Here is a 7,819-nt window from a genome sequence, read left to right as displayed (position 1 = left end):
TACTATTATCATCAGTTTGCTATTGTCATCAGTTTGCTACTAGTGATTTGTAATAAATGCCTCAAGATTAATAAAGATTATTATTATTATTATTATTATTATTATTATTATTATTATTATTATTATTATTATTATTATTATTATTATTATTATTATTATTATTATTATTATTATTATGTTTTGTGTGTAAAACAAGTATGGGGGAGATCCCTCGACATGCCAAACTTTACACATACATCTTGATCATGCAGAATACTGTTTCCAACATGATACAAATATTTCTAATCATGATTAATCTCACTCTGTGATATTTCCTAAAACTTATAACTATTATAAAATCATTTCAAAACCCTGTGTTACTTAAGATAGTATGGAATGTAAGATGGTAGAGTATGAGTTTCTTATTCTTGATATCATTTTTGCTTGGAGAATTTATTTCAAAATTCTAGCTACCATCCTCAGTGTTTTATATGCCTGATAAAAACTAAAAATATTAATTATGATTATAAAAGCTATCTACTCTGTATTGAGTTTGTTCAAAATGAGTTAGACCCTTGTTGAGAGATTTATCATGCTCCTAAGATCAAGACATTATTCAGAAAGATTCACTCTTCTGAAGTATTATTGCATTAGAGGCATGGGCTATGCAAAAATAGATATTTCGAGGAAATAAAAAGGAGCAAGTGCTCGACAACCTCGCAGAAAAATGGACAAGTGTCCGGCAGTAGAATTAGGGGTACCTTGGTATCCACTTAAAAAAAAGAGAGAGAGAGAGAGATAAAAAAATGAAAGCCTATGGTCCCTCTAATAAGCAATATGCCAGCAAGAGTTGACAAAGATTTTAATTTCTAAAGTCTTTGATCTAAGAGTATGACATTCCCCTCCTCAGATCCCGTTTTGATCAGGCAATAAATACAAAGTAAGTATGCTTGAGAATTTTTGCAAATTAAAACAACCTCAGTGAGATATATAAAAGATAATGAGTGATCTGAGAGAACCTATGAGGATAAAAAGGTATGCTAACTTTCTTTCAAAAATATACAAAAACTCCAAGTGACAAGATTGAGAAGAAAGGATCTTTACTCTTAACCATATACTTCCCTGACTATAGTACACAGTAGAATTTTAACACCCTGCAATGATGAAAAGAATGTTTTAAAATGTTTTACCCCAGATATTATTCTTAACCATCCTTTTCTCGAGGACGAGTAAAAGCCTAAGTATGGGGGTATTTGTTGACGGTTCTTAAGTATCAATTTTAATTATCAAATAAACAAGGGAAAGGACCAATATGCAACCAACACCTAGAATTAGGGTTTGATCTAACAGAATTCCACGAGTTTTGTTGTTTATCTGTTTCTGCAGGGGGTTATCAGGAAATAAGGAAGAAAGGCCCACATGTCGGGATTACATAGAGATATCAACGCACCGCACGATTTTCTACCATCTAGAAGACTCCAGAAGCCACGAGGACGAAGCAGAGGCCGAAAGGGGCCAGGCCCAGGGCACCCGCCCCCTGCTGGATTCCGTTTGGGACTCTCTTCGCACATGATGTTCCACCGACCTAATGGATCAAAGATAACATAGTACCACCTCGCCTACCGACCCAAAAACGCATAGAGGAGGAGGACTATATAAGAAAACCCCCTGGCCCCTGGAGAAGACAAGAAATTATCATAGAGATGAGGGGTGCCCTCGAAGGAAAACCTCTTCTCTAATTAATATTTCTTTTTAGGCTTAGCAACCAATGTAAAGTAGAAATAGATCTTCTAGTTTCTACTAGATTGAGAGAGATAGAGTGGAGGTGTAGATTGGAGGAAGCCCGGCCTGTCGGTGTCTACTCCAAGCTCGTACCTGTGGGATCAAGTTGTCCAAACCCGAAGCTTGCTCCTAGGATTCTTCAGTATTTTGACTTCTAAATTCTAGTAAGTTCTTGTTTTATTGTTCTTCTGGTTTATGAGTTTACTTTAATCTCTTCGCATAGAGTTTAGAGTAATCATTGCTAGCATAAACGTGGCGTTTAGGCTGGGGTACTCATAGATATTCCCTGACTAGCTGGACCGTGGTAGTAGTGAGGAACGTGACAATTCCGAGTTACCTTTGCAGACCATATCTCGTTAGCAGGAAGGATAGGGTTTATAGGTGCGGGTTGAACATCCTTTGTGGTGTCTAGATTCCGTTAGCCTCCCCAATAGAACAGTAGATCATCCTTACCAAGGTTAGAAGGAGACTACGGTTGCAGTCTTCTCTATTTATCACTCACATCGAGAGACATTCTTTGTTGCCTAAAGGGTTAGTAGTAATAGACCGGTTAGTCAGATGCACTCTTTCTCCTAGTGGTAAAAAAAATAAATACGATACTCTGGATAATTTCCCGGGTGAAGTGCTCACCGATATCCGTGTGCTTGCGGATCAATTCCTTATTGCGTTCCCAAATATCAACACTAGCCCCACCCTGGCGCCGGCTGGCGCCCCCCTAGGGCATGTGACCGCCACCTTCTTGAGTCTTCCTCTTACGCCTCCTTGGAAGCCAAGCAAAGTATCCCTACGTTGATTTTAAGTCGGTTTGATCCGATGGTGCACACAAGATAAAAGACGCGGATCGATGACGTGGCGGTTCCTTGCCCCCTACTCCACCTCGGCCTATATAATGACGCTCAAGGCTCCCCCTAGAGGCATTCTACACCCCGGTGCTTCATATTCTCTACATAATTAGGGTTAGGTCCCCTCTAGTTGATCTAGTTCTAGTTCATCTAGATGTAGCAATTAGGAGAGACTAGTTCTTCTAGACCTAGTCTTGTTTAGAGATTAGAGAGATTGAGTAGAGGAGTAGATATTCTAGAGGAGTTCTAGCTTGTCGGCGCTTCTTCGTGGCTATATTCTTCTAGATCTGTGTTCTGAGGTACTTTTGTACTTACCATTCTGATTTAAGTAAGCAACTTGTTCTTATTCGTTCTTTGGTTCACATGAGTGCTTTGATCATGGTCATTACTTGGTTGAAGTAGTATTTTGTAGTGTAGGCGTGGTGCCTAGGCTAGGTTTACTTGTGAATGTCTCCTGATCAGCCGAACTGTTGTAGCTTGCGTAGGTGACTTTATAGCGGTGTTGAAACCTCTGTAGTCCACATCCCGTTGATAGGACGGATAGGCTTATAGGTGTCTGGTAGGAGATTACTCTGTTTCTTCTCCTATTCAGGTTACTTGTCCGATAAGACGATATTATACAAAGTTTACCGTAGTCAGAACCAGAGTGCATTAGCTATTTCCTTTTTCTTGATATGATCTAGCCTAATTGTAGGGTTAAGTCTATATACTTTGTCATCATCACAACTATTCCCTATGGATACGATATTTAAAACCACCGGGTAAAATGTGACATTGGTATGATATCTGTGCGCTTGCGGATAATCATACTTAAAACTTATTTAGTGGAGTGCAGTTAATTTATACCAACAAGCATTTTTGGCACCATTGCCGGGGAACGGATTGCTGATTTTGACTTAGTTTAGCTTAATCTTGTATTATACTTTTATCTTTTCCTGTTTTACCCCATTCTCTTCATTATTTTTGTGTTTATCCTTATGGATATTTATTTAAACTCCACACCTATCTTTATGGCATGTGCAAAAGCTTAAAGCATAAACCTTATCATAATATCTATAAGCTATGCCCATGTCTACATAATATAATAAACCCTTCTCAAATATATCATGGGATCATTAGTCCTGACCTTGTTTTGCTAGGCCCCATGTTTATCCAACATTTGGGTTTTACCAAGAGTTACAAGGAATCCCTTGATTTATCTTCTCGAGAGTCCTTTCTTATCTTTTTAAAAGCAAGAGTTTATACTCAAAAGAGTTGCTCTGGCTATTTTTGAACTCCCCAAAAGAAGAAAAGGATTTATTATCCAAACTAAAAATAGAAGTCTTGATAACTAAAATACAATCACATCATTCTTAAGATTTAGCTATCAATCCTAAACTTTTAAAATTCCACTTCGATGATTTAGACTTCCAATTAGCTAAGATACTCCTAAATCAATGCACATCAAATCTTCTTAGAAGAGTATCCTAGAAAAGGTATCATCAACTTCCTTTCCTTCCTAAAAAGACATTAGGAAAATTCAAGAATGGCATGCCAAGTGATGCCATAGAAGGAGAGCCAAGCCACATAGAAATGTCTTTGAACCCATCTCTAAACCCATCCTTGACCCCAATAAATCTTTTTATGATCCTTCTACTAAACTTCATAATGACCTTAGAAATCCATTAAGCATCCTAAGAATAGGGGTCATGAAAATTATAGGAATACCCAAGAAGAGCAACAACAATAGCAGGAATACGTAGAACATATTAGAAATACATATGCTATTGTCAAAGAATGGATGGAAGAAGATGAAGTTTTAGCACTAGCATCTAAACTTGGTCTAATTTCAAATGTTGAGCTTAAATCAATTTCTTTGACAAACAAAACTCCCCCAAGTTTAGAGAAAGCTTTAGACGAGACTGTTGGGCATTCTTAACGTCCTTACAAAAAGTAGACTTAGTTCTCTAATTCTGATAACGGCGCCAAAAATGCCAAACCTATCCCTCATGCCACTTAAGCCAAGTTTTCATCCCCAGCATGACATGAGAGACGCGGTATTGAAATATGCAATTGCTCTTCTGAATGAATAATAAAGGAGATCTACAAGCGCACAGATTAATACCGATGTAGCATTTTAACCGGGAAGTATTCCAGGTATCATTATTTATATTTTTACCACTGGGAAGGGATTGCTAATCATCAATATTGATTATGGAATGAAATATAGATTTGAGTATCTATCATTGCATGTGTAATAGAGAGCATTTATCTATCTCTATCATACAGGGACAAATGTAACATAAAATATAGATAAAGTATGAATGGTGACAAAGATAATTAATCTGATCAGCATAACTAGCCACATATAATAATGATAAGCACCTCAACAGATATTCTAGCAAGTCATTAGCATGGAATTAGGATGAACTACAAGAATATTTCCTAAGTTATTCTTAACTATAAAGTCTAGCATATCATAGTTAGTGCAATTATACTTGGCAATCATTGCGAGACAGGACTACGCCCATGCATAGTGATATTATCAAGGAAGATGAGAAACATAGCAATCACTCCCCAGTAATAATGTTATTCTGCCTGCCCTATACACTGTTGACGGTTCTTAAGTATCAATTTTAATTATCAAATAAACAAGAGAAAGGACCAATATGCAACCAGCACATAGAATTAGGGTTTGATCTGACAGAATTCCACGAGTTTTGTTGTTTATCTATTTCTGCAGGGGGTTATCAGGAAATAAGGAAGAAAGGCCCACATGTCAGGATTACATAGAGATATCAACGCACCGCGCAATTTTACATCATCTAGAAGACTCCAGAAGCCACGAGACCGAAGCGGAGGCGAAGCTGGGCCAGGCCCAGGGCGCCCGCCCTGGAAGCCTGGGCGCCCGCCCCCTTCTGGAGCCAATTCAGGACTCCTTCGCTCGGGATATTCCACCGACCTATTGGATCAAGAAAAACATAGTACCACCTCGGCTATCGACCCAAAAACGCATAGAAGGGGAGGACTATATAAGCGAGGCCCCCCTGGCCCCTGGAAGACATGAAGAAATTATCATAGAGACTGAGGGGTGCCCTCGAAGGAAAACCTCTTAACATATTAATATTTCTTTTTAGGCTTAGCAATCAATGTAAGGTAGAAATAGATCTTCTAGTTTCTACTAGATTGAGAGATATAGAGTGGAGGTGTAGAGTGGAGGAAGCCCGGCCTGTCGGTGTCTACTCCAAGCTTGTACCTGCGGGATCAAGTTCTCCTAACCCGAAGCTTTCTCCTAGGATTCTTCAGTAATTCGACTTCTAAATTCTAGTAAGTTCTTGTTTTATTGTTCTTATGGTTTATGAGTTTACTTTAATCTCTTCGCGTAGAGTTTAGAGTAATCATTGCTGGCGTAAACGTGGTGTTTAGGCTGGGGTACTCATAGATATTTCCTGACTAGCTGGACCGTGGTAGTAGTGAGGAACGTGACATTTCCGAGCTACCTTTGTAGATCACATCTCGTTAGCAGGAAGGATAGGGTTTATAGGTGCGTGTCGAACATCCTTTGTGGTGTCTAGATTCCGTTAGACTCCCCATTAGTACAGTAGATCATCCTTACCAAGGTTAGAAGGAGACTACGGTTGCAGTCTTCTCTATTTATCACTCACATCGAAAGACATTCTTTGTGCCTAAAGGTTAGTAGTAATAGACCGGTTAGTCAGATGCACTCTTTCTCCTAGTGGTAAAAAAATAAATACGATACTCTGGATAATTTCCCGGGTGAAATGCTCACCGATATCCGTGTGCTTGCGGATCAATTCCTTATTGCGTTCCCAAATATCAACAAGCATTTCTGGCGCCGTTGCCGAGGAGAAAGACGGTTGCTGAGATAACCTGTGTCTTGCTATTAGCTTGTATCTATGCTTTTATCTTTTCGTATCTTTTATATTCTTTATTTATTTTCTTTATTCTTACCTTATGGAAAACCAAAATTCTAAATCGATCCATGAGTCTGCAATCCCTTTAGCAACTGACCTTTTACCATGGGAATCATCACTGCCTATCCAAACACCCCAGTATAAGTTAAGTTCTAGGTTGATTGCCATGATTCAAAACCTATCTTTTTCGGGAAAGGAAGACGAAAACCCTTACCTTCATATTAGAGATTTTGAGCAAACATGTGATTGTCTTCGCATTGAAGGCATTTCTGATAAGACTTTACGTTGGAAGCTTTTTCCTTTTTCTCTAAGGGGAGAAGCTAGACAATGGTACAGTCAGAAGGTAAGTCAACAACAAGGTGAATGGAGAGTCTTACGAGCCAACTTTTGTCTAGATTTCTATTCCCTTGACCGTATAGCCGACCTTAGACTCGAAGTCCTATCTTTTAAACAAAAAGATAATGAAACTTTGGGAAAATCTTGGAAACGTTTTTCTGATCTTTTAGAATCTAGTCCAAACCTTAATCTAGAAGACCCTGTTCTTTTATTTCACTTTTTTCGAGGTCTTCATAAAAATCACAAACAAATGCTACACACAATGTCTAGAGGTTCTTTCTTTTGCATCCCTGCTGATGAAGCTAGAGTGATCCTAGATAGAATCCTAGAAGCTGAGATGGATAATACCCTTCATGATGAAACCTACGAAGCCGAAGTAGACACTCTGCCAAATTTTTCATCTACTTTAGCTATCCCAAGTTCTGAGCCACAAGAGGAAGAAATTCCACTACCGGACTTCATGCTGGATATAGAATCTGATCTTTTTGCCGATTTTGGAAATATTTCAAACTACCATTCTATTGACAAACCCCAAAACGGCCAGTCTAGCATTTATTTACCAAGTGAATATCAATTGAGAGAGCTTATCTCAGTGATGAGTAGCGAATGGTTGGAGGAATCAGAGCTTTCCTCTGATGTGATCCGTTTGGACACACCCTCTACAACTATACGCTGTGCTTATAACTCTGATCGATTTAATGCTCTTTATAATCCTGTTGTGGGGATCAACATTATGTCTGAATCTTTTGCACTTAAACTATTTAAAAATCTTGTCTTAACCCCCACAACAAAGGTCATAAAGGAATCTTCGGGACGATTAGTCCCCAGTCTTGGAATTATTAATGTCCTACCTCTTACGGTAGAAGGCTCCATGGTTCATTTGAACTTCTATATCTTTGATACATGGGACTTCGACTTATTGATAGGACAACCTTTTAGAAGACTCCTTTATGAAGGTCATACTGG

The sequence above is a fragment of the Sorghum bicolor genome, chromosome 4 (assembly GCF_000003195.3).
Source record: "Sorghum bicolor cultivar BTx623 chromosome 4, Sorghum_bicolor_NCBIv3, whole genome shotgun sequence".
In the NCBI taxonomy this organism is placed as follows: Eukaryota; Viridiplantae; Streptophyta; class Magnoliopsida; order Poales; family Poaceae; genus Sorghum; species Sorghum bicolor.
This window is presented reverse-complemented; position numbering follows the sequence as displayed.